The sequence below is a fragment of the Macrosteles quadrilineatus genome, unplaced genomic scaffold, assembly GCF_028750875.1.
Source record: "Macrosteles quadrilineatus isolate MER2022 unplaced genomic scaffold, UCM_ALF_1.0 Scaffold_2__2_contigs__length_208266976, whole genome shotgun sequence".
Lineage (NCBI taxonomy): Eukaryota > Metazoa > Arthropoda > Insecta > Hemiptera > Cicadellidae > Macrosteles > Macrosteles quadrilineatus.
This window is the reverse complement of record NW_026542595.1, coordinates 108,018,226-108,044,912: the sequence shown is the minus strand read 5'-3', so window position 1 is coordinate 108,044,912 and position 26,687 is coordinate 108,018,226. Positions and strand designations below refer to the sequence as shown.

The window sequence follows — 26,687 nt, the reverse complement described above, 5'->3', positions numbered from 1 at the left end:
TTTATAAGTTAGCTTTACAGTTTTCCAATTAAATGATTTTTTTACATGTTAATGCTTTAGATGTTAATCCGCCAAAAAATAATAAATTGATATTACCATTGAAAAAATATTAATACTTCAACGGGTCTAAATGTAGGTATAGATGCTTTACATGTATTGATATCAAATTATTAGACTAGACGTATGTACAGTAGTTTAATGAATTTTTGACTTAACTTTGAATTTGGTTAGAAAACATGTATAAACTAAAATAAAACTGCCTAATTTGGTATGGACTTCAGTATAAACCCAATTTATATTATGCTTGAATGTTTTTGTATTGATTCTGATGGCATTGGCAGCACTGAATCAGCTGTTTTTTTTTTTTACTGTAAAAGAAACAACAGTTTTAGGAAACAACACGTTTTCTAACCAAATTCAAAGTTAAGTCAAAAATGCATTAAACCACAGTACATACGTCTAGTCTAATAATTTGGCCACCCTCTGTAAACAAAATTTTCACGATTTTTCACGGTTAAATAAATAAAGGTACGATAGAAATAATATTACAGCTTCGCCTCTATCGTAAAACTTGATCTCGGTTGGAAAAGAGTCACTTTACACCCTAGTGATGAAAAACATATCAATATCCGTCCAACAAATCTATCGAAAACAGTAGTTTGTGTATAGAATAATTTGCTATCGTATCGTTTTCTATTTTTAAGATGGAGAATATTTACCAATCAAACATAGACAAGCCGAGGATCTACATGGTAGTCTAGATTGGCTTTGTAACAGTCAGACTGACGGCAGCGCCTGTGGCCGATATCGGCGCCAATTAAAAAGAATAATGGGCGGGCGACAGGCGTGTGATTGGGCGTTATTTAGCCTACCAATTACGTCCCATTGTCTAACGACTACATCTGAGCGCCTCTCCGTGATCTGTCTTTGGGGAGGATTCCGCGAGTGACAGTAGCAACGAGAGTTTCGTGTCAGCTGTGTCGTGTTGCAAATGTGTCACTTCTGATGAGTTGCAACTGGAACTGTTGCAATTGATATAGGTATGTCACTTGTGTCAAGTTGTTGCAAATGTGTCACTTCTGATTAGTTGCAACTGGAACTGTTGCAATTGATATTGGTTACCGGTTTGTCACTTCTGATAAGTTGCAACTGGAACTGTTACAATTGATATTGTTTATCGGTATGTAACTTGTGTCAAGTTGTTGCAAATGTGTCACTTCTGATTAGTTGCAACTGTTTCAAATGATATTGGTTACCGGTTTGTCACTTCTGACGAGTTGCATCTGGAACTTTTTCAATTTATATTAGTTATCGTTTTGTCACTTGTGTTAAGTTGAGTTGTAACCGTGACAGTGTATTTTGTGACGAGTTGCAACTAAAGTGTTTTAGTTACGTTGATATTGTTTGTCGGTTTGTCAATTGTGTTAAGTTGAGTTGTAACCGTGACAGTGTAACTTCTGAGTTGCAACTGAAACGGTTTCAATTTATATCAGTTACCTGGTTGTCACTTGTGTTAAGTTGAGTTGTAACTGCGACGGTGTAACTTGTGACTAGTTGTAACTGAATGTGTTGCAATTATGTTGATATTGTTTATCGGTTTGTCACTTGTGTAAAGTTGAGTTGTAACTGTGACAGTGTAACTTGTGACGAGTTGCAACTGGAAGTGTTTCAATTTATATTTTTATCGGTTTTGTCACTTGTGTCGAGTTGTTGCAAATGTGTCTTTTCTTAAGGGTTGCAACTGAAAGTGTTTCAATTGATATTGGTTACCAGTTTTTCACTTGTGTTAAGTTGAGTTGTAACTGCGACAGTGTAACTTGTGACATTTGGCAATTAAAGTGTTGCAATTATTTTTATATTGTTTATCGGTTTGTCACTTGTGTTAAGTTTAGTTGTAACTGTGACAGTGTAACTTCTGAGTTGCAACTGAAACGGTCTCAATTGATATTAGTTATCGGTTTGTCACTTGTCTTAAGTTGAGTTGTAACTGCGATAGTGTATTTTGTGACAAGTTGTAACTAAAGTGTTGCAATTACGTTGATATTGTTTTTCAGTTTGTCACTTTTGTTAAGTTGAGTTGTAACCGTGACAGTGTAACTTCTGAGTTGCAACTGAAACGGTTTCAATTGATATTGGTTATCGGTTTCTTCCACATATATTAAAATTTGTTGTAGCTAAAAGTCTATCATTTCTGACTAATTTTGGTTGAACGTGTCTATGTTTTTGTGTGTATTAAAGCAATTGGAATTTCTTACGTTTATTTAATCAACGGCCCAAAAAAGTCAAATTCATATTTGTAATCACTGCATACATTGGTGGTACATTGTGACCATTTTAACCATTAGAGTTTGAATTACATTTATAGTGGCTATCGGTGAATCGATAGTGTTAAGCTGTAGTATGACTAACTAGCTAAAACATTGTTACTTGTGACAAGTAAAAAATAAACGTGTTTCATTAACAATAATATTGGTGTGTTATGTATTTTGTGTTGGCGTTAGCTGCAAAAATGTTATGAGTTGAATTTTGTCTTGAAAATGTAATTTCTATCCAGTTTTTTTTTCAAGTGTTTTACAAGTGTTTTTTTCACCTTTGTCGAGTTCAATTGGAAGAGTGTAACATTTATTGAGTACTTATTCCGATTTTAATTGTCAGTGGGTGGTTTGTTTCGAGTTGCAGTACCTAGAATGTCACTTGGGCTCTGTTTTAGTTTGAGTCGTATTGCAAGATTGTCACTCGAATCGTAGGAATGGTTTATTGTTTCCAAACTAAATACTTGCCATTTAAGTGGAGTATTCATTTCAAAACTTAATATTTGTTTGATAACTAAATACAAATTTCAGTCTTGTATCCAAACAAAGCTATTTTAATGTGGAACTTAGATATCCCAAATTAATTGGCGCAGATGTAAAAACTGTTTTCAAATGTTCATTAAGAAAAAGTTCATAAAAGCATTAATCTATAAAAAAAACCAAATAATCGTTTAAGTACTTTTCAACATACTTCAATCAGTAAATCTTTGAATCAAAGAAGTAAGCCACAGCAAAGCATCAATGAAGGTAACCAAAATGTTTCTTTGGACCAAACCTTATCTACTTGAGAGTTTCAGTTTACAAAACCCTCATCAAATCATAGGATTGCGAAAGTCGAAATAAGAAAGGTGAAAGGGTCTAGTAAATTACAGGATTTTCCAGATATTCTTCGGTATTCGAGGGACACTTGGTCCATTCAGCCTTAGGCTCTCATTGGGACATTCTATCTTACCACATAATCTACACAAACTAACGAAAGTCTTTATGTGGTTTAATTACTTTCATTTAAAATTTAGATTGGGTTCTTAAACATTTTGATTGATTTATTACTAATTTGTTTTGAGTAATCCAAGTGTGTTTTGGTTTAGTTTCACCTAACCTTCTGTTTTAATTAATAGTTGGGCGAAGATTAAAATTAAAATTAATTTACTTTATTCAAATAGTTGTAAAGGTATATAAAAAAGTCTAAGCATTTTTTCTGTGTGAAGTTTTTCAGAGCCTAAGAATATTAATTTATAGTTGTGGTAAAATATAATTAAGCCTTAAATTTGTTGTCTCAATTTCCCATTTGGGTTTTCTTTCTGGACATTGTTAGTCTTAGTTAATTTTGAGTCATACGTAGAAAAAACATCCATAATCGTATTAAGTAAAGCAAGGGTGAATTGATACACATAACCTAATTAATACACTTTAATTTGCGAACCTAAGACATCTGTTTTTATTGTTGTCCATCGTGTTGCCGCCTTAACCACTGACTCAACGAAAATAATTTATTTTTACCAAATTTTTGTACAAAGTCAGAACATTTCTGTACCATTTGAATATTGATACTCGTATTAGTTTATAAGGTTTCAATACTTACCCTTTAAATAAGATCTTTCCTTTAGTTTTTATGAACGGAAGTTAGCACGACTGGACATTATTCACAAATAAAACATGAAGATTAATTTCTATTGGCTCTAAAAGTCTGTGTGGGCGTGATAAAGTAGGATTATAAAGATATAAAGGAACATTAATCATAGTTTTTGAAACACCCAACTAATTTTTAATCTTGGATTAGAAATTGAGAACGAATCAAAATTATAATTATAATGTAAGTATATTAATAGCTGATCTGTTAACAAATAATTGTTACTATTTTTTATCTCAAATTTTTTGTATTGACATGGAATTAAATTTGTTAGTTAAATTTGAAATAATAATAATATGTTAAATATCTTCTATTTATTTATCATCTTAAAGTAAAGTTAGCGCTTTTTAGACCATAAGGTGTTTTTAAAATTTGAATTAGTAATGTTAAGCACGTATCAAAATAACATATAACTACATGGAAGTCTGTTAGTATTTTTTTTTTTTTTAGTATTTGTCATCAAACGTTAAACATGCATTTGAACAAAAATCTATTATAACTGTCCTAAAATAGTGCTTGCAATTTAACTACATGTTTATCTAATAGTCGTTTTCTGATACAAAAATCTTTTTTTAAACCTAGAACATATATTTCAACTGGAATTAATTATAATTATCCTAAAGAAGTTCCTAACATTTAAACTAAATCATTCACCAGTCGTGTTCATGTTCTATATCTATTTCTTTGTTTTCAGAAATTCCAATGGCAGAAGGTGAAAGAAAATAAAAAGGTAAGAATAGAATAAGAAGAATAAGAGTAGAATAAGTGTACAATCATATAAATCAACCCTATAATGGGTTGTAGGTTAATTTTATTAAGATTATCTAAAAAAAAAACGAAAGTTGTTCTAAAAAGCTGGTGTACTAGAGAAACGCTTATTAAAGACATTTTTTATTTATTACTATTTATTTATTCGTGGAATTTAAAGTTAGAGTAAAAAAACATTATAATTACTTGATAATAGGTTAATATAACCGAAAATTAACACAAAAAGAAGCACCACACACTACATGTCAATACGTAAATATAAAAATATAAAATATTCGTACAATCTAATTATTATCAATAATCAATTATAAATGATCAATAATTGAGATGGGGACGCCACCTAGGTGCGTATTTTAACCCAAATATGAGTGAAGGATGAGTGTAGAATGGTGTATGATGACCTGTGTATCTTTTAAGATCAGCGGTTTCATTAGTCAGGATCATTTATTTAAAGCCCAACGATCAGAAACAGCTGGGTCCAGTTTCGAACCATCAAAAAGCTACTGACTTTTCTCAGGATCGGTACATAATCGTTACTTTTGAAGATAAGCCACACTTTAGACTACAATTGTTACATTAACTCAACTGTTTAAATGAACAACACAGAGCAAACATAATCCCACTATTAGTAGTTACGGCACACATAAAAACAGAGTTTACAGTTTAGTCGTACTTATGTCCTTTTCACTTTATAAGATCTATTTCAAGCGGTTTTCCGCTGCCAACTCAGACAATTAAAACAAAATGAATCAGCTGGTGTTGTTTTGTTATTGTTATTGTCGGCTTGTGGTATTGTTGGTAACACTGTTGGCTTCCCGCCATTTTCTGACATGTTAATGATCACTCCCTCCAATATTACCTTTGTCTCAGTCTATTCTTTTTCGTAACACAGTAAAACCGTCGGTTTGTTTCGTCTATTTCTGCGATCTTTGTGATTTAGACAAAGGATTTAACGCTTTTGTTTGTGGTTTTTAAATTGCGTCTTTTGATAGGCTAGTTTATTTGCACGTTAGACCTTTGTTGTTTTAATGAGCATAAATATCCAAAGTTTATTATTTGTTGAGAGTGTAGTTGTTTTCGTGGGGTATTTCTAGAAGCTTTTGTTGGAGGGATCCTTCACTGGATTATTAATTAAGACCTTTCACTTCTTAAAGTTGGTTTCACTTAATACATTTCCATAATCAGATTCACGAAACGTTATTGATATAGCAAATTTGTCTGATTCATACATAATTTAGAACATTTGCAGCTTAAACTAGATTTTGCTATGTAATTGTGAACATCAGTAGAAATTTGGTATGCTTTACACTTTAAGGCATATTTATGATAAGAGTACTTAGGTCCACTGTTTCAGTTTATGTCCTTATTGGTATATATTATGGGCACATTCATAGCTATTTGTCCTATAATACCTCACTGTGGGCCAACAGTTTTTATGGTAACAGGTTGCTTATACTTTAAAAAAGAAGGTGGTGAGTAATTTGTAGTGTGAATAGAAGAACACATTGTAAGTCCCTTTTTGTGGGTCTTAACATTCTCACATTTCCATCTTTGTATGTTTTGGCAAGTTTGTTGTATTTAAAAGAAAACATTCCTCACTTTGAAAAGATATCTGATGTGCACTAGACCTAAAGATAATCTGTCCACACTAAGACATTAGTATACAGCCACTCAAAATAGTTTTGAGTACCAAGGTGTTAAAATGTACAATTTCTTCCCTGCCTCCATCAAAAACCTGTGTGTTTTAAAATTCAAACAAGTTTGAAAAACCACTCTAACCCAGGCTTGCCTGTATAAACATGAAGAGTACTTTGGTTTAGAGTTTAGGTTATTTTAGTGTAAATGCCAGAGCCATCTTGATTGTTTTGTTTTTCGTTTGACGATTGTCATGAACTTTGTACATAGTTTTAACGACAATAAATCATTCATTTCATTGCACGTTCTTACCATTATAATTGATTATACTAGAAAATAATTGGATGATTTACTACTTTTACCGTTTATATGATTACAATATAAACTCACATTACATAACAAAACCCATTGGTGATTGATAAACCTCAAATACAGTAATCACACAAGGGCAGAAGTCCGTTACTCTATGACCCTATGACTATGGTGAGATGAATCGCAGTTAATCGTAGCAGTTACAATAATGACAACCAAAATAAATGTTTATGCAAAATTAAAAATTTAACTCGTTCCCAGATAGCTAAACATTATGTATAATTATTTCCTTATTCAACCATTTAAAAATCCAAATGCGTTATAGAATCATTGGTCTAAGAAAATATACAACATGAGGTTTTACATAAGATCGGTCTGGTTATATAAATGCTTACCAATAATTATTTTAATAACCATTTTAACATATTAACAATCGTTAAAATCAACTGCTTGCAACATACTCATGTCTATTCACTTAATTTGTATTTACGTGTACACAAATATCATAAATCTTTGAATTATGTTTAAGATTATATGCAAAACGCATCATAGGTTTATTATGGTTTTGTCTATACTTTGATGTTGCTCATACCAAAGACTTAGTCTATAATCATATAATTGGTAATTTACATAAATAACTTTTAACACAACAATTTCTCAAGTCTCCCAATAACTCGCCATCTATATTCTGTATGATGGAACCTGTCTCCAATTCCTCCGTCTACCAAGGGACTTTCCAATGGTTTAAGACCTGGGTTGTTCCCAGGTAGTCAAAGACAAGTTATATCATACAGACCATATTCTGTGGACACTTTACCTTTCCACTATCCGCTATCCGCTAACTCGCCACTTCCGCTGGCCCCTGCCCAGCGACTACGATCAGCTGTTACTTGTCATCTTCTCACCGGAAACACTGCACAAATAACTGCGTCCCTCCATTCTGATATCATTATCAACTTCCGCTCCAAGACTTTCCTTGTTTTTACATCCAAAAATATTCGTACACCTTGATTCGGATCCAAGCCAACATTCTAGTAAATTTTTTAAATGTGTTAAAACGTTGTTATGACTTCGTTCTAGTTTGCTAAAAAAATGTTCACTTACATTGAAGAATGGTTTCATGAAGATTTTTTTAAAAGAATGAATCGATACATGCAAATTTGTAAATAATTATATAATCTCAACAGATAAATGCGATCTCAAACAAAAATGTAATGGAATGTAGTCTATAATCTAACAACTTGCGAGCCAGTTCACAGTTGTCTGTAAAATAAACTCCAATTCACTAATATATGTACATATTTCAAGGACAAGACATCGTTTACTAGCAAATTGTTCAGTCGATGGAGTCGTCAGATAGTTAAAACAAATTTACAGATATTAAAAATTTAGATGGTTGAGTTTAAACTATATGACAGTACAACAGACTGAAGAACGCCACTATCACCTGTTAAATACGATGTTTTAGATCTATACATGTATAAATCTGACTAATATTAACCCTTAATAGGAAATAATTACGTAAGTTTAGTTTTACATCATTTCAACATATCAGGGGCTATAAAACATTAATATCTACACTGGAATACCTCAATAAAGCACCATCTCTTTAACTTGGACATCTCCAAACGTTTAATCGTTTAACCAATCAGCTGTTTAGCTGATATCTTCCTGGCTACTGTTGACAGGATGTGAAATGACCCGTTCAAGTTCCATTGTTGTCATTTCTCAGCTGTGTTGTCGAACAGCTGATTTTGGCTCGCTGCCTTCTCTATTGTGTTTCACAGCCTCCTCTATTGTTTCACCGCTAATCGTCGACATTCCTTTTTCATTCACTCGATCAAAGACAATGGTCGCTCGTTAACCGTTCGGTTTCTAATTTTGATTCGTTAAGTAGTTAGTTCTCGTTAGTGCGATTGTTGATTCGTTTGGTTGGTTTGTAATTTATTTGTTGAAGGCGCCTTTGGTGATCACGGATAGTCAGAGAACCAACTAATTGATGAAAGGTTGGTTATGAACTTTTTTGATGGATTATTGTACAACAGCTATTTGTGTTTAAGTGCGCAATAACTTTTTGTGCTCGTAATACACACAAGAATTTTCCTACCACCATAATTAACTTATTATAACACACTGATTAACTTTTTAGATGCAAATAAGATGTAATCTAGGTTATGTTATTTCTTACCGGTTGTTAACTAGTGTACTAGCTCCATGGCTGTGATTGGTCTTGAAACGACAACTGTGAAATCAGCTAATTTAGCGAGCGGGAATGATTCATTCCCGCTTTAGAGCGGCAATGAGCTATTTTGCGTACTGTTTACAGGTATGGAAAAATGATAATTTCCATGCAGTGGTAGGTAAAAACTTTTATTTGGGTGATTTAAGATTTACCAAAGTTTGTGATTCTCTTTTTTATGTAGAAATTTGTCAATTCTTTAATCTCAGATTATGTTCGACAAATAAGATGGGTTTTTTTCTTATAATTCAACGATAAAATTAATTAATTATAATTTAGGCCTAATGCTGTAAAAACAGTTTTTACTGTGTACGTTGTCTTCGATGTTTTCATCATACAAAATCAATAGTTTAATAGCTTGTTTTAGTTATTCTTATACAATTTGACAGATTTATTATTTTCAATGTACTGCTGCACATGTTGAGTTGATTCAACCAAAACAACTATTTATTATGTAACAGTAGTAACCGCACACTCACATTTTTAATCGATATAAATTGTTCGCGAAAAACTGAAGTTAGAATTCCTTTTATCATGATTCGTTTTCAAAAACAAAGCCTGTCTTGGATAAGTTAGGAATAATTATTCTTGGACACAAATTTGCTTTATCGGGTGTAATAATTTAATTTATTACAATCGCAGCTGTCCTTACAATATACACATGTACATTACATAGTAGTTTTTAAAACAGTATACACCTTTTTTAAAGGTAAAGTATGTAATTACAAAATAAAAAATAGTTATATTATGTTTATTAAATAAGTGTTGCATAATAGAACAGAAATTAAAAATTGCAACGGCGCCAAAAGCAATTTAGCTACTGCAGAGTCGTGCAGGTTGCTTCTCGCAGGAATACTCGGGCGCTGCCTCCAAGTTATAGAGATATCTTTTTCTTTCCAGATTTCCCACGTCACCAATAAAAAAATAATACAATATTCAAAAACATGTTTAAAAGGCATTATTTATAACATAACCAACGTTTCAGTGGAGGATATATTTTTAAACCAGCGGTATATTTTTTATTCATTTATAGTTTATACTTTTATTTACATAAGTTTATCTCTATACTGATGATCTATTTAAATATTTTATGTTCCTACTTTAATATGAAATTTATTGTTCAAACTAGGCGTTACATTTTTATTTTAACTGTAATGTATTTAAATTTAACATACGTTATGGTGAAAAAAGGAAAAAAATATACTGTTAATACTGTAGATGATTATTAATTGTTCTTTAAATAAAGGGTACTCTTGAAAACACAAAAGGATAAAAAGTTTTAAAATTATTAAATACCTAGAAGATCACCCAAATTGTATGTTAACTACTGTATATCTAAGTATATTTTGTATACTTCATACCAACTTCAAACAAGCTAATTTAATGAAATATGCTTCTAAATACTGAAGCAAGTCACCCTAATTCATCTACCAAAAAAGGTTAAGTTTAATAAATTCAAATAGAAAATTTAGTTGTTATAGATAGCTACGAAATAATTAACTGTCCTATACTTTGTATTGCAATTATATTTTAGTATTTTAATTTTTTTCATCATAAACTGTGCAAAGAATAATATAATACCACATATAAAGTACTTCATTCAAAATATGCCCTCTGAAATAACCTCTTTACACTATTTCCCATTATTGGCCAACTCAATTAAAATCCACCGTCACAAAACGATCTGAAAATTCTCACAATCCGAATCCACTCAGGTATTAAAACGATCGCGAACACATTCACAAAGAAATAAAAGTGGATTATATCCAGCGGGGTTTAAACTAATCAGTGAATGAACTCAAACCGGAATATAGGATTGGCATTGTACAGGGAACGCTGGTATTGGAATATCGAACCGAACTGAATGGAAACGGAATCGTACCGATAAATAGGGACAACGGTTCAGGGACAATTTGGTGATTAAATGGTGATTGGTAGAGTGGTTTACAGAATACTGTGAGGTGGATCGATAGTCAATTGAATGTCTTGGAGGGGTTTTGTCTTAAAACCAGGAAAAGTCTTTGATTAGTGAGGATTTTATAGGGTGGGAGCTATGCGTATTATTTGTTCACTAAAGGTTTTTGTTTACGATAAGTTATTGTTTTTTCTTCCATTTTAATGTATTATGTGTTTTGTATTTAGGAGTATAATAGGGTAAAATCGATCGAGTCCTTTTATGGATTTGATTATGCAATTGTTGATCTTTTTCCGTTATATCACAATGTTTTTCAGGTTGAAATGTCATGATGATCTACAATGTACGGTTTACAGTTTGGGTAGGTTAGGTTGGGTTGTGTTAGGTTAGGTTGGGTTTAGCTAGGTTAGGTTGGGTTTAGCTAGGTTAGGTTGGGTTAAGCTAGGTTAGTTTTGGTTTAGTTGGGTAAGGTTGGGTTTAGTTAGTAAGGTTTGGTTAGGGTTAGGTTAGGTTGGGTTAGGTTAGTTTTGGTTTAGTTGGGTAAGGTTTGGTTAAGTTAGGTTAGTTTGGTTTAGTTAGGTTAGGTTGGGTTTAGTTAGGTAAGGTTTGGTTTAGTTAGGTTAGGTTCTAAAAATAACCTAAAACTTCAATTATGTTTTATTAAAATGCCTCAATTTGTTTCAACCGGCTTTGTAAATAAAAGAGTTTGTTTCATTCTTATAATGTCTTTGTGTATTTTAAAATACCATTTTAATTACTTTAAATACTTAATAACCATACAATTACATTTAATTTAACTATTCCATCATATCCACTTAAACACATTCTACTTCCAGGTGAAAGGCTAAATAAACCTACATTAAGGAATCCCGCATGCAGAAGAAAGGCTCTACGTTTAGTAATTAAAAACACTTTGACCGATTTGTAGCAATCAGAATGTCATTATCGTCGAGGCAACGTTCCAGTGTACTTATGTAAGAGTTATGTGTGTGTGTGTGTGTGTGTGTGTGTGTGTGTGTGTGTGTGTATGTAAGTGTGTGTGTGTGTGTGTGGAAATCGTTAATCACGAATGTACCCTGACTAATGACTGGCTGTCAACGAATCCTAACTTTCAAATTGAAACTGGATCCCCGGTTCCCGCCAATCGTTCAATGTCGACCGAAAAGCCCGCCAGATTAGCACAGTTTTTACCCGATCAGCTGACAGTCTTATCTGCGAGTTGGATGACTGATGAAGCAGGATTAAAGGATGTTTTGGATTTGAGTTTAATTTGAGTTGAAATTTCTTCGTGTGGGGCGACTTCTTGTTTTGCAAATGTTTGATTAGTAGTGTAAAAATGTTAAAGAGGAAAAAAGATTATTTTTGCATAGGAAAATACAGAGTGTCCCATAACTCTCTACCGATATTCCTGAATAAGAAACTTATCTACAAATCATATATAAATTTTCCGGATGTCCTTAGTTACTCACATAGCCGCTATTTCGTTTTTTTCAATTATTATTTTTCTTCTAAAAAGGGATTAAATATATGTAGTGGAAACTTTGCATAAACATTTATGACAACTAGACAAAGCTATAAAAATGCATGACAATTTCTCAAATTCCTAAAACAAAATTGTTGCTATTTAAAATTCTGTTTATCAAATAACTCAAAAACCGTTGACTTTACAAAGGTTTTAAATGGCCACCATTTTGTTTTATAAATTTTAAAAATTATCATAATTGTTTATAGCGTTGTCTACTTGTCATAAATGTTTGTGCAGAGTTTCAATTTCGTATCTTACCACTCGTTTTGGAAAAGAAATAATAAGTGCACAAACAACAAAATGGTGGCTGTGTGAGTATTTAAGGACTTCTGGACAATTTAGAAATATTATTTAGATAGGTTTCTTACTCAGGAACAATGCCCTAAAGTATGGTAGAAAGTTCCACCCTGTATATCTTATATGATAACTATGATATGGATTTTCTGGAATAGGGGGTTGAGTCTCTCTAAATTTTGTATAATCAGTGTACATAAATACGGGAAACTCAGAATAACCTGGCAGTAAAAAACGGTTTTTAGTTTTAATTTACTTATATCAATTTTCCCTCTACAACTGATTTCAATATTAGTTTTCAATTTACTCCAGACCTGTATATTAATGATTTAACCTCTACGACAGACCAATATCAGTTTTTCCCTACGACTGATCTCATAAAGTCATTTCAGCATAAGTTTATACATGTATATGAGTTTTCCTTTTGCGACAAACCATAAAGTTTTCTATTCACGGTGGATCTTTATATTAATTCCCACTCTACACCATTACTTGTGTTGAGACGTATCTACAAACATAGACAAAAAGAATTAAATATAGACTGTCAGCCGTGCTGCGGTCACCATGGTTACCATAAGTTCAGACACACCGCTGTGAGCGCCGTGTAGTTACGTAGCGCGTACGCCATAACGGCGCTCCCAGCGGTGTGCGCCAGAACCTATGGTAACCGCAGCACAGCTGATGGTCTATATTTAATTATTTGTGTCTGTGATTCAAATTAGTTTTCTCTCTACAGCAGTCCTCTGTATAATATCTCCCATTTACAACATTTCCCTTCTCCCATCGTGGAAGTACAATCTTTCAATTAACTTTGTATGGATACCAAATACCTTTATACCTTTATATCAGTTCCCCATCAACGACAAACTTAAGTTTGATTTCCCCTTAATGAAAACCCTCTGTATAGCTTCATCTCTCTACGAGATTTCCCCCTTATAGAAATAACATTTCAACGTTATACGATAACCTTCTATATCATTCCCCACGATAACTCTATATCAGTTTCCCCGTGACACAATATCAGTAATATCAGTGACAATATCACCGTGTCTGCGGTAGACCAGTGCAGTGGTGTGTTGTGGTGGCGGCTATAACCAGAGAGCTAATTCCGCCGGTGACGTATTGGAGCAGTTCATTCATGGGCTAGCGTCGACCTATTATATCGCACCGGGATTGCTGTATACCTACCACCGTAGACTGACTGGATCAAGTATAAATACAATAGGTAATTAATTAATTTCTTGATATATTTATCACAATTATTGTTCATGTGTCTCGCTTTTACTCAACCACACTTATTACATCTACAGCCTATAACATTTTTTTTTCTAACAATGATTCTAATTCTTTCCACCCCGCCTTATGAACATTGTTTAGAAAAAGTTTATATTATTTACAAGTAAAATGTATCATAACACTCACAACTTAATTAAATTTATTTTTACTATGTGAGATTAGTTTTTCCACATTTTATATACTTTACCATAACAATTATAATCTATATTATTATTTTTTAATATAGTAGGTCAGATTTTCCTTGAAGCTTTTAATTCAGGAAAAACTTTGAAACTGTAAAATTATTGTTTTCATAGGTTAGAGAAAATACCCTCTTCAGAGATCTCTGTTTAACTACATAAATAATTAAATACTATTTTTGGGCCATCGTGCTGCTTAATTATAAATTAAACTAACATTTTCCATGGACAATAAGTAAATATAAACAGATAAACAGCAAATCCACCCCAAGAATCCTTTAATACATCGCTACTAACAGTAGTTAAATCTTAAAATTAATTTAAACAAATCAAAACCATCAATACTCACAGCATAGTTTGAGGCTAGCTGGTCCGGTCACCAACAGGTGTGAGGCTATGTGTAGACACTATGTCACCGGACACGGAAGTGAGGCTATCTCTGGCGCGCGCACTTCTGGCCACTTCCGGTCCACTATCACGTCATCAGCTGATACAGATGTGGCTGTGTTCTACACTTGCATTGAGATAAGGAGTGAGGTGTACCTCAGGGATGCGTTTTGGGTCCGTTTTTCTTTTTTTATCGCTATAAGACTTGGACAAGACCAAACTCGTAAATTGAACCACAAGAATGCTCAGGGATGAATTTCGGCGTGATTATCTTAATTGTCTTGATGTCGGGGTAGAACTTATTAGGATTAAACCAACCTAATTAATTATCGTACTTGTGATTGTGCTCTAAACTTGAATAGTAAAAAAGCAAGCAGTCGATGTCGGTGTCAGGGGTCCATTCTTCAATCTTATGATTGGTGTTTACAATGCGATGACAAACATACGTTCTTTGCGTTCTATATATGCGTTTTGGATCAGATTTTTTTCTATTTTGGTATTTTTACTAGAGGAATTATAGATGGAAGTACTTAAACGTTTTTAGGGAAAGCGGTCCAACCTATTGTTGTTAAATTTAGTAATAGAACCATACGCACTAAATAGCTTGTGATTGATCATCTATACGTATATTTTCTATTCTTATCTTATATCGCTGATGGATTTAGTAGGATCTATACGTATATTTTCTATTCTTATCTTATATCGCTGATGGATTTAGTAGGATCTATACGTATATTTTCTATTCTTATCTTATATCGCTGATGGATTTAACATATAGTAGGGAATAAAACAAATCTTTTGAATTGATTGATTATATTTGTGTAATTGCAATAACATATGTTTCATTTAAAAATTATGTTTCACTAGATATATTGCTGGTAAATCGCCTTGATATATTTTAATTCTAGAAGACAATGAAAACAATCCACACTGCACCAGTATTTAAATGCTTTTCACAATCCATTTACTCCTACAGAATTTCTGTTGCTCTATTGTTTTGCCAAGCGCATTCCACACGAGCAATTTAAACAGCGTGACAGGAGGAAAAATTAAAATATTTCCATCAGTTATGACAGGACAGAAAACAAAAGCCAACGTTTTGTGGCAGTATTCTCATTAGGGCGAACAGGTGCTTCGGTGAGGCTATATCTGTATAGCACCGTTGACAACAAGCAACAATAGTGGGACGTGTGCCATCCACACACACACACACACACACACAGAGTATGAATAGCCCACACCGAACGCTGGATCAAAATGCGGTCTATTCAACGAGGGTGCTAGATCATTCAGTGGGGAGTCCCGGCCTCCCGCGAGAATTTAGGATTCTCCGGGACGATTTTGGTTTTGGATGTGACCCGTTGATTTTGGATATTTCAGTTAAAGTTCTCGTCATATTGTTGAATATTAACTCTGAAGGAAGAGTTTTGAGGAGAAGCGATTCCATCCCCTCCACTTCGCCCTTGAAATTGAAATTGAATGTTTGAAATTGATATACAATAACTTAAAAAGTGGTGGGGGATCCAAGAAAGCTTCCCCTAAAACAGTCTAAATTTCGTTAACGGACATTAATTGAGTTTATGTGGTGCTCGCTTCACAATCTAAGGGTCGCAGGCTTTATGCGAATCAAACATAATGCGGAACCTCGATAACAAGTCACACTTGATAACGTGTCATTTTGAAATCCCCTTTAGTTTATTTTAGTACTAATAACAATTATTGCAAACCTCGATAAGAAGTCAACATTGATAACAAGTTTTATTTAATAATTTCGCGACATTCTTGCTATCGAAGTTTTACCGTAGCTTTTTAACTGTTAGATTTGCTTCAAAATAAACAAACATCTAGTCATCATAAGCTAGTACCATCTCTAAGGTTATTTGGATTTATATAAGTGGTAATGGGAAAATAAATAGCTTACCTTAGTACGTAGCAATTGTGTTGGTAAAGGTAATAATATGTCAAAGAATCCCCAGTTTTAGGAACTCAAATTAATTTGTTTACCTTTGGTTGGCCTAAGTTCCACTACGTAACGTAAATTGGTTGGTAACAACCCCCACCCGCTAACATACAATTATCACAACACAATTTAACGGTATTTCAGAAAATTAACATTAAAAAGAGCCACAATGTTTTACGACGCCCAACCCCCAATGAGTGTGACAAGTAAAATATTTTAATCTCTTTTCTATACGCTTTTACTCATCAGCAAGATCGTTTAAACTGCAAATTAGTTTCCCTGTAATTAAAACTACTTACATGTAACTAAACTGTTTCAACGAGCAGCAAGTTGTCCAAGACAGATGAAATATAATGAGGAAGTAGTCGATAAACGAACGGAGTAGGTTGTTTTGACTACCTGGCCATATGGCATCTCTGGATGTTAATATGGGTAATTATAAGTAGGAGGTTCTGTTTTGTACCAGGTTAATATGAAGATTGAAGACCATCTCGGCTGATGTTAATGAGTGCGCAGCAGCTGCAGTAAATATAGAAACAATCTACAATGCAAGTTTGGTATATTTGGGAGAATCGTGTAACTGACAGCAGTACACTCTTTTTTTGCTTAAGGGGAGTCCAAGGTCCTATGTTTAGTAATGTTAACTAAATGTCACTTTTCTCAGGAGTTAGAAGAGGTAGGATAGTGAAACTTGGTATACTAATACACTAGTCACAGACACAAGATTTTTCATTTAAAATAAAAAAGAATTATTTTATGGGATTTTATGGATTTTAAAAATATTTGTTTCAAAAATAAATTTAGTTTTTTTAAAGACTTCTACTAAAGATATGATGACATCTTTATGTCTGTGTTTGGAATAAGTAACTAAGACTACATGGTAAAAATTTCACAGCTGTATGTATTACCAGTCCTGAAAAAATGGCATTAAATTTCTAAAAAGTAAAGTTGCGGAAATCGGTAAGAAAATCCTCCAAGGGTCAACGAGTTTTACCTTTAAAACGTCACTGCAATGTTATGGAAAATATATTTTTTTATACATTTATAGGTTAGTAATTAAAAAAGTAAGTATGCCATTTTAGAGAAGAAATTCTGTGCTATAAAAAGGAAAAATTTTAAAAACTATTTAAAATTTCGACCTGGACTCCCCAATATAATCATATTTAATATATTTAAACATATAAATAAATTAAAGATGTTCAATATATTTCATCATGTGCATAGTTCTATTTGGTCTTAAATTAGGGAAATGGCATAAAAAAAACATCGTCACTCTTTAAAGTTATCAGAAGTAAAAGTGTCTTTTAATTGTCTACTGCTGATTAATACGGATAAAAGGTGGAAAGAGAAAATGGATTTGAATAAAAATACTTTGCCATATTTAGGAAAAGCATCTACATTTTTACGTATAAAATTTAAGATACTATTATTTGAAGTTTTTTGAATGCATGAAATGAATTATTTAATAATAGCACAACCCTGAACACATTTTTATTTCACAGACAAATAATTTTCTCAGCATTATTTGTTGCACTGCCGCTTTTAGAGAACACTTGCAACACTGTCAAGTTGTGGAATTCTTACAAAACTGTCCAGTTGTGGAATCCTCGCAATATTGTTTCTCTTGTGTCATTATCGTGGTGCAAAGACGATGTAACGTCTTCCATCTGTCTACACGATCATGTTTCACGCTTGTAAAGTTGGCAACGCCACAATCAGCTGACACCCTCGTTGTCTCATTGTTGGGTGACAATACTGCCAACCTTGCAGGAATGATTTTAACAAGCTTTGTTAAGTAGTTTCCACAAGAGAATGGCTCTTACAATTTAAAGTTGAACATAAGTGGTTTTGTATTTCTTATAATTTTAATTTATACAGTAGCGACAAAATATCTGTTAGGAAACATATAAGGAATAAGCTATTACCGCAAATATCTTTGGTAAAATCTGGATGCGGGAACTTTCACTGGAAATCGGGTTATTTCAACCTAAGCTATTAACATTTCACGTAAAACACACCTTACACTACCCGTAACAGCAAACCTAGGTAATCGTTAGAGCCCAAAATATTTAAGTAGGGAAAACCTGTCATTTTTAAGTAAAAATAAAATCCATTGCGGATGGATATTTGCTTAGTCTGAAGTTTTGCTCCAGTGGGGGTATTTTTAATACTTAGCTTGCAGGTTTTAGTAGTTCTTTCTACACCTCAGGTTTTTTTTATCTCTGATTCTTATTTTTCAACGTCTATGTACTTCATTTAATGTTATGTTTTCCCATTTTTAAATCAAAATTAGTTCTTTTTATCGCTGGGGGGAAAAGAAACCAGCTGGAGGGAAAATAGCTTGAAATATCAATCTATATACTTGAAAGTCTATTTACAATACATTTAACATTGATATCATTGATCTTGAGTCATACTATAATCGATGAAACGTTAAATAATTATTTAAATTGACAACACCTATTTTAGAACATACGCGAAAAATCAAACTGGAAATTCCTTTAAACCTGCTTGTCGTATACACTCTTTTTTAAATAAATATGTATGGTGGACATAAGCTTCAACCTAAAAATTAAATTTAATTGATTATAAAATTTTCTTCCCCAGGGGTTTCGTTCGTTTTTCGTCATTGTTTATTAGATTATTGCTTTTATCCCTTTTTGGATAGGATTTTGTTTATTGTAGTTAATTAATAGTTTATTTATTCCTTTTTTTACATATATGTATGGATTTTATAAATAAATGACCGAAGTTCCGACCTTAGTTTCTACAGCGATTACATTTATTTCATTTATTGTATTGATTTTATTTATTGTCGTTTGATATACAATGTACAATTGTCAAAGAGCAACAAAGACATTATTATTATTAATATTAAATATCTAAAACACCAAGTTATTTCGTGATATTAATTAATAATCAAACAAAAAAACAACAACAATTCTAGTACGATAACAATTTAGGAATATTTTTTTATTTACGATAATTACTCTCTACTCTTAACTACTATCAATTGGCCAACCGCACATCAAAGAATTCTATTCATCTCACAAAGCGAACTGTAATATAAACAAACCTTAATAAGTAAGAGAATAAATAAGAGAATAAACAATTTCTTTTGCTACTCCAAGAGCGTTGGAAGGGTTTGTTTTAGGGTTCCACAAAACCCCTTATTTGCTCAAGCTTTGTCATCACTTTGTTTTGGGACTTAAATATGCAATGCGGAGAAAACTTTTAATGTGTTTGTACAGGGTAACTCAAAGGAATATACCCTTTGCAGAATGTATTTTTACCAGAGTTTTCACTTATTTAACTGTGATTATGTAATGAGTTTGGGAATGTTTTCACAATGTCAATAGTTATTGTGATTATTGGGTTTTATTGAGTATTTTGTTAGATAGACTTATTCAGGCAAAGATGAGGAAAATATATAATACCTACATTTTATTTTGAAACTGACATGTCCAGGGTTTTATCTAACTTTGTAGGGGTAAGTAAATTAAGTTTTCACAGTTTTCATCCAACTCTAACATTACATCCAACACAAATAATAGTTCGTTTTATGGATAATTTCCGTAGATTAATGTCCCGGTTGTTATTCCTAGCAGATATATTTTACTATTTCATATTTATTAATAATTTACAGTTTTATTGGATTTTTAAATTTTCTATAATATTTTGTATTCAAGAATTTGTCATTTTTCCTTGCTACTTTAACGTCGTTCCTATTTTATGAAACAAATAACGGAACCAGATTTTAAATCAACTTGTTTTAGCGGATTTTGGTTTCATATAAGTAATTGTTGTGGGCAGTAAAAATTAGTGTTGCTATGTTGGCAACGCAAATGCCAGCTGATCATTGTTGGCGACCAGCTGTAAACTATTCTGCCAACATTCCGAAAACAATGCCACTGTTGACATCAGCTCGTACGTAAAGTATGTCACCTTCTTTAAATTATTGTTGCTAGTTGAGCGCAATGATTTTAAACTAACTAAAAAAACAAATATTTTTGCTGGGAGTTATGTGATTTGAAGGGTTATTTCAGCCATTTTCCACTACCTTAAGTCACCTCTCATGATCAAAAAGAAGGACCCAAAACAGGTGTATATATATATACCCTAAACCCTCCCCCCTACACCCTGCCCCCTACATCCTCCCCCCTACACCCCCCTACACGCCACCCCTACCCTACACTCAATTTACAAAATAAATTCTTTCCCACATACTATTTATGGGGGAGAAAGTCAATTTTGATTCCCAGTGTATTTAAAACGAAACCTCATAAGATTACCCCCCATTACAACGTTTCTAGCCCAATCACAGACAACTTCAAAGGGGTTCCTTATACAAACCCTTTCTCCTAATTGTCTAAGCGGAAAGTTCACGATGCAAATCCTCCTCCGATATAATTATAAAAGGTTAACTTCGGTCTCATGCAAGTTTCAGGGTTTAATGCACCGCTGAGCTTAGTAATGTTGTTACAGTGTTATACCCCCCCCCCCCCCAACAAACTACCCCTTTCATCCCTACAGATTGTTTGTAAGTTCTCGCTCCTATTAGTGACTTCGGATGTCTTGTCTTGCCTACATTATTCATTAGTCGTAATGTGGTTTTGTAGGTAGCGTATAGCGTCGATGTAGAAATTGGAGGTAAGTTGTTGAACGTGAAAGTGAAGTGAAGGAGTTAGAAAATACATATATGATAACAACATTGTTTTTCTTTTCAATATAAGAAATGTTCAAAATTATTATTTTCTTCCCCATTGCATAATTATATGGAGTTGTATTTTTTTTTTGTCTAAACCTTCAAGTTTGAGTTTTGGGTGTAAATATCCGTTTTTGGTCCCCTGAATCCAAAAAGTGGTTTTCGAAATGATGTGTGTGTGTGGTTGTGTACGGAGCTACAAACTAAATATGTGGTACGATTTTGATGGCGTTTGATTCTTCGGTACTAATCCATAATATCTTCAGGTTTTTTTCATTTTAAAATTGTATTGAAGTTTTCTCATAAAACCCGATAAAAACGGAAAATCGGATTTAATAAAACTGTTTGATTTTGATAAGATTTTTATATTTTATGGTCCTTTTAGCTCTGAAAATGGTTTAACGCCCATGGCTTAAAAACTACAGTTCAAAAGTTATTGAAATAATTTGTAGTTTTTTTTACCATAAACTAGCATAGTTGGTTACTCCCACCTCTTATCCATTAAAACTGTTGTTGACAAGATATTCAATGAAGGTATGCATCAGCTAGCTGATACCGTTTATTGTTTTTATATAATATATAATCATAGACAAAAAGAATTAAATATAGACCGCACACCGCTGGGAGCACCATGTTGTTACGGCGTACGTGTTACGTAGCTACACGGCGCTCCCAGTGGTGTGCGCCAGAACCTATGGTATTCGTGGTAACCACTGCACGGCTGACAGTCTATATTTCCTTATTTTTCTGATATAATCTACTACTTTTGAATGTTTTAAGTTTTTTTTACGAAATTCTGATCAGTTACTATCTAAAGTGAAAAAGTTGTTACAAAGCATAATTAAATAATATCCCTATATCAAATTAAATCTTAATGTAAAATAGAATCTTGCTAGGATTCGAACCAGCTACCTTCAGAATAAGTGAGCTATACAATCATTACAGTTAACATTTAGTTAATTTGGTAATCATTGAGGTCACTTTTGGGTTTTATCTTACTATTCTCGAATTTTAACAGCAATATAAAAATCAATTATAAGTCAAATGGTTTATCTTGCATAGAGTACAGGCAAATGTGGTTAGAATTAAAATATTATCTAAGACAAAGAGATAAAATAATCGTCAATGGAATAGAATAGATAGATTTTTACATGCAATATATTTTGTTTAGCTTTATTATAATTGTACTACTAATTGTATAACTGACTAACTATGTAAGATTATCAATATCAGATTGAAAGACATGAAAAACAAGAAACATAAAAATAACCACCCTCCCAGGTAAAAACGTAAACTCACAAACGTAAAAATCGCTCAAACAACAGCGATGAGGAACAGAAGATGAAAAAGAAATCGGAAACAAACAAGAGCGAAGCAAATAACCGGGACGCGACATTTTTAATGAGTTAACATCAGAGAGAAAATGGCGGACGTAACCAAATAAAAGAATTAACCGACTTTGGGCTGTTTGGACGCTCTAAGCTTGTCCCGTAATTGACAAAAAGATCTCAAACGACTCTCTCATGTGGAAAAATTCAACAGACGTCTACTCGCCATTGTAGCAATAATTAAACAGCCCTCCTCTCCAATTCGTCAACTCTAATTGCTTCTTATTTAATAACATTGTGCGTAACTTTGATTTTAAATGTGAAAAATTAATTGGAAGTGAAAACTTGCAAAGTTTGTTTGAAGTTTGTGACACTTGGTAAAAAAGTGAATTTTTGGGAATGTATTATCTTTTAGAAATTACGAAGGGTAATTGGAGTTTCAGATTTAAATTAGGATTTACGTTTTTGGAAATATTTTGAACAATAACCATAGACTACTTGATAAAAGTTATGGAATGAAGTTTACTAATTAGTTCAGCTTTGTCATAACGTATATAAAAGTTAATAATATGAAACCATTTTCTGTTTCATAACGTGTTGTGTATAATTTTAAAAATACAAATAAAATCTTTACTGTTTCCACAAAAAGTTTTTAAAATTTAAAATTTCGGAAACTTATAATTTAATAATGTTATTGAAAGGCTAACTGCAATTTAACGTTCATAGTAAAATTATAAAAAAATAGCTTATACAATATTTTGTGCAATATTATTTACAGTATTACTTAAGTAATTGTGTGTTACTAATTTGTAAATATAGAGGCATTGAGATGTAAGAATAAATCGGTTATTTATTTGTAACTGTTTACACGTTTTTTGGAGTTTAATAAATATTGTATTACATTAGTTTAGTATTAACAACAGACACACACGCCCTAACAGACATGATCGTTCAAAGAATAATAAATGAGGTGTTTTTAATAATTTATAAAATGCGTATTTTGACTATCTCCCCCTATATACATAGTATATTGAGAAAGTATTGTTTTCTTCAAGACTATCGAGTTTGATTTTTCGGTGTTATAGAACGTGGGTGTGTACAGAGCTACAGACTACTCCTGTGGTTAGATTTTGACGTAATTTGGTATGTGAGTACTTCCTCTGGTATCTCCAGGGTTTTTTTTTATTTTGAGTGATTTCGCCATACAAAACCATAAAATAGTGAGAAATATCTGATTTTAATATTGTTTGAACGGTAAAATTTGAAATTAAGTATGTTATGGTCCTCTAATTCTAAACAAAAAAGGTACAGTCTCCATTACTGTAAAAACTACGGTTACAAAGTTATTGCAAGTTTTGTGATTTTACCCATAGTTATTCCCACCACTTACCCGTTATAAGGGATTCTGTCAAACTTATGAAAGTGTGTGTCAGTTTATTTTTCATAAAAATAATATGAATTTGTGATTTTACTGATTTCTTCCTCTTTTCCAGGATGACAGCGAAGTCCGAGCTGTGAGAATGTGTCCGCATTGAACGTGACGGGTGAGTGAGATCATATAGTAGAGAATGTATATATATATATATATTTTACCTTAACGGTGAAGTATAAAGTGTAACTCATATTTTAACCCCTATACACATCATACAATTTTGATAGACAGTTTTTTTTACAACCATCATACAAAATATATACACATTATTGTATTACCAATACATAATTAAGGTTAAGGTATTAGGTTTTAAGTATCTTACGACTGATCAAGGTGATAAGAGAGTTTAAGGTTTATTCAAAGCTTTAAAAACTTAAACGTCGCATGAGTTGTTTAAACATTGACTTCGAATTTTATTTGAAATCTAAGTAAAGTTCTGCTTGATTACATATTTGTCAAACTGTATGTTTTACTATCAATTCAGGGTGGATTTATGTGGACATTACAAGTAAGTAATGGTAATATGAAAAGCACTCAACAAATATACCAGAATCAAAAACTAACCCCACCAACTATCTACACGTAAAGACTCCAAACGTGTTTTCGACTTGGTGTATCCATCGGTGTTTAGACAGACATGTCTCTTGTCTCTTGGGCCCGCGCATGCGCAGAACAAGTTTATAGTAGTTTCGGAAAATTATACAACATGGAAAATCCTGACTTAATTTCAACATACCTCAAAAATATTGACAACCTTTCTTGAATGCTAATTGATTTCCGATAGTTATTATCCTCGAAGCTACATTTATCTTTTTACAGACCGCACAGTTTTTCAAAGGTTTCCGGTTTCATCCTATGGCAGTTTTGAAACTTTTCAGGGTGTTGAAACAACTGTCTTGTCGAAGTAAATTGACTGGACAACTGATTGTCTTTCCAATAAGGATGGTTCCAGAATTCTCTTCGAACATGTATTCTCTTCGAACATGTATTCTCTTCGAACATGTATTCTTCGTTGTCGTCGTCTTCTTCTCCTCAACACCAACAGCAACAACACATTATCTTCTTCTAACGATGACATTATTGAAACCGATGAATTTTGTGATTCCCTCACTTTCATGTCGCCAGCACGTGCCTCTTCCATGGTTTGTATTTTATTGTATGTCGCCGACATCATGCTAGCGACATCAGATATATCAGCGACATTATGTCGGCGATACCTGTGTGTAACCCGCCTAAAACTTGTTTAACGCTCTGGACATAAGGCAAACGTGGACGTAGAATTTGTCTTCTGTTGCCTGACTATCTTCTAGAACAATGTTTACAACAAAAAACTGTTCTTAGAGGATTTTACTTTATGATCCTCGCTTTATTTATATGTCGTTCTTCATAGCTGAAATCTTATTTTTAAGTTAAACACTTTTGCTAGAAGTTCAAGTTATTTTTCTCAATGTTGAAGAGCACTTACCCGAATTTGAAATTCTCTTAATCTAAATTGAAGCCCCATTGTTGAATTTGAACATATTTTACCCGAAATAATAAAAAAAAAAAACTGTTTGGTCGATCTCTAAACTGTCTTTCTTGAGGTTACAAATTTCTTGCTCAAAGATGATGCTTCTTTGTTCGAAGTCAATAAATTTTCTCCGTTGTAGTCGGGGAGTTGAAACACCTTTGTCCGAAGGTAAATAGTCTTTATGTGAAATTAAAACATCCTTGCTCGAGGTCAAAATTGTTTTATAGGTGAAACAGTCTTGCTTTTAGCTTTTATTTAATACTTTTCAATTAAATGGCGACCATACAAAGTAGGTATTTTAAGCCAAGTGTAAATTGAGATGAGTGTAGAATGAGTGGCGCGATCTTGTAGTCTTGTTCGTGACTAAGTCCGACATATTCTTTAGACACAGCTGTTAATTAATAGCCCATACAATGGCAACTAAGGGACCTACAGTTTATAGTGGAATCCGAACCACCTTGGTATTAACGAATTGGTCTAATTATCTGGATAGTACTGCGGATATTCGTAGTACTCACTAGTGCGGACGTTAATCCACACCAGGGAGTATCGTATCCACAGCGCATGCCTATAAGTATCCACAATTCGTGACATCCTAGTAGCTGGATTACAGGACGTCGCCACCGTCCCATTCGAACCTTTAGCTCCCTGATTCATAAGCTCCAATCTTATCAAATCACCAACAAAAATAAATCGTAACAAAACAATTTTTCTAGACCCCCACATTTGTTCCCCCAAGTGACTTTCCACCCCACGGACCACAGCACAATCCGACTCTCAACTCTTCGGTCCCAATTTGCGGACGGGCGCGCGCCGCCACTTCCAGTACAATTAAATAATAAACCCTCCACTCGGGGGCCGCTCCCCTGCGTGTGGCCCACTCGTGTACCTAATCAGGGATATTGGCGGGAATTGTTCACACGGCGCTGCGAACGATCGTGGAAAAATAATGAACAAGGACCTTTTTGACTTATTGTGGCGTGCAGGTTTCGCTTAGGGATTGGATTGGAGATCTGTGATTTAATTGGATAAAAAAATGGAATTTCGACTATTGATTTAACACTATGTTAAAGTAGTGGTTACACAAAAAATTATTTTAGTTGAATTAAGCGACCGAGTGAGTGCGTTGTGATTTTCAACCAAGTGAAGATGATACGACTTATTGTAAGATATAGCATATTTTTTATATCACCTGACTAATTAACACAAACCAAAGGCGAAAATTGAATTATGAACGGTTCTAACTATTCTTGTTCATTC

At 33.1% G+C, this 26,687-nt stretch overlaps 1 protein-coding gene across 1 annotated transcript in view; it reads left to right on the top strand.

Moving 5' to 3' along the window:
- Positions 1-26,687, top strand: part of LOC128986194 (transcription factor Sox-13-like) — a 181,574-nt gene that overhangs the window by 43,826 nt on the left and 111,061 nt on the right. Inside the window, exons 2-3 of the mRNA XM_054406399.1 lie at positions 4,637-4,672; positions 23,979-24,029. The gene's annotated coding sequence lies outside the window, so the exon portion shown is untranslated. The remainder of the gene's footprint in view (positions 1-4,636; positions 4,673-23,978; positions 24,030-26,687) is intronic.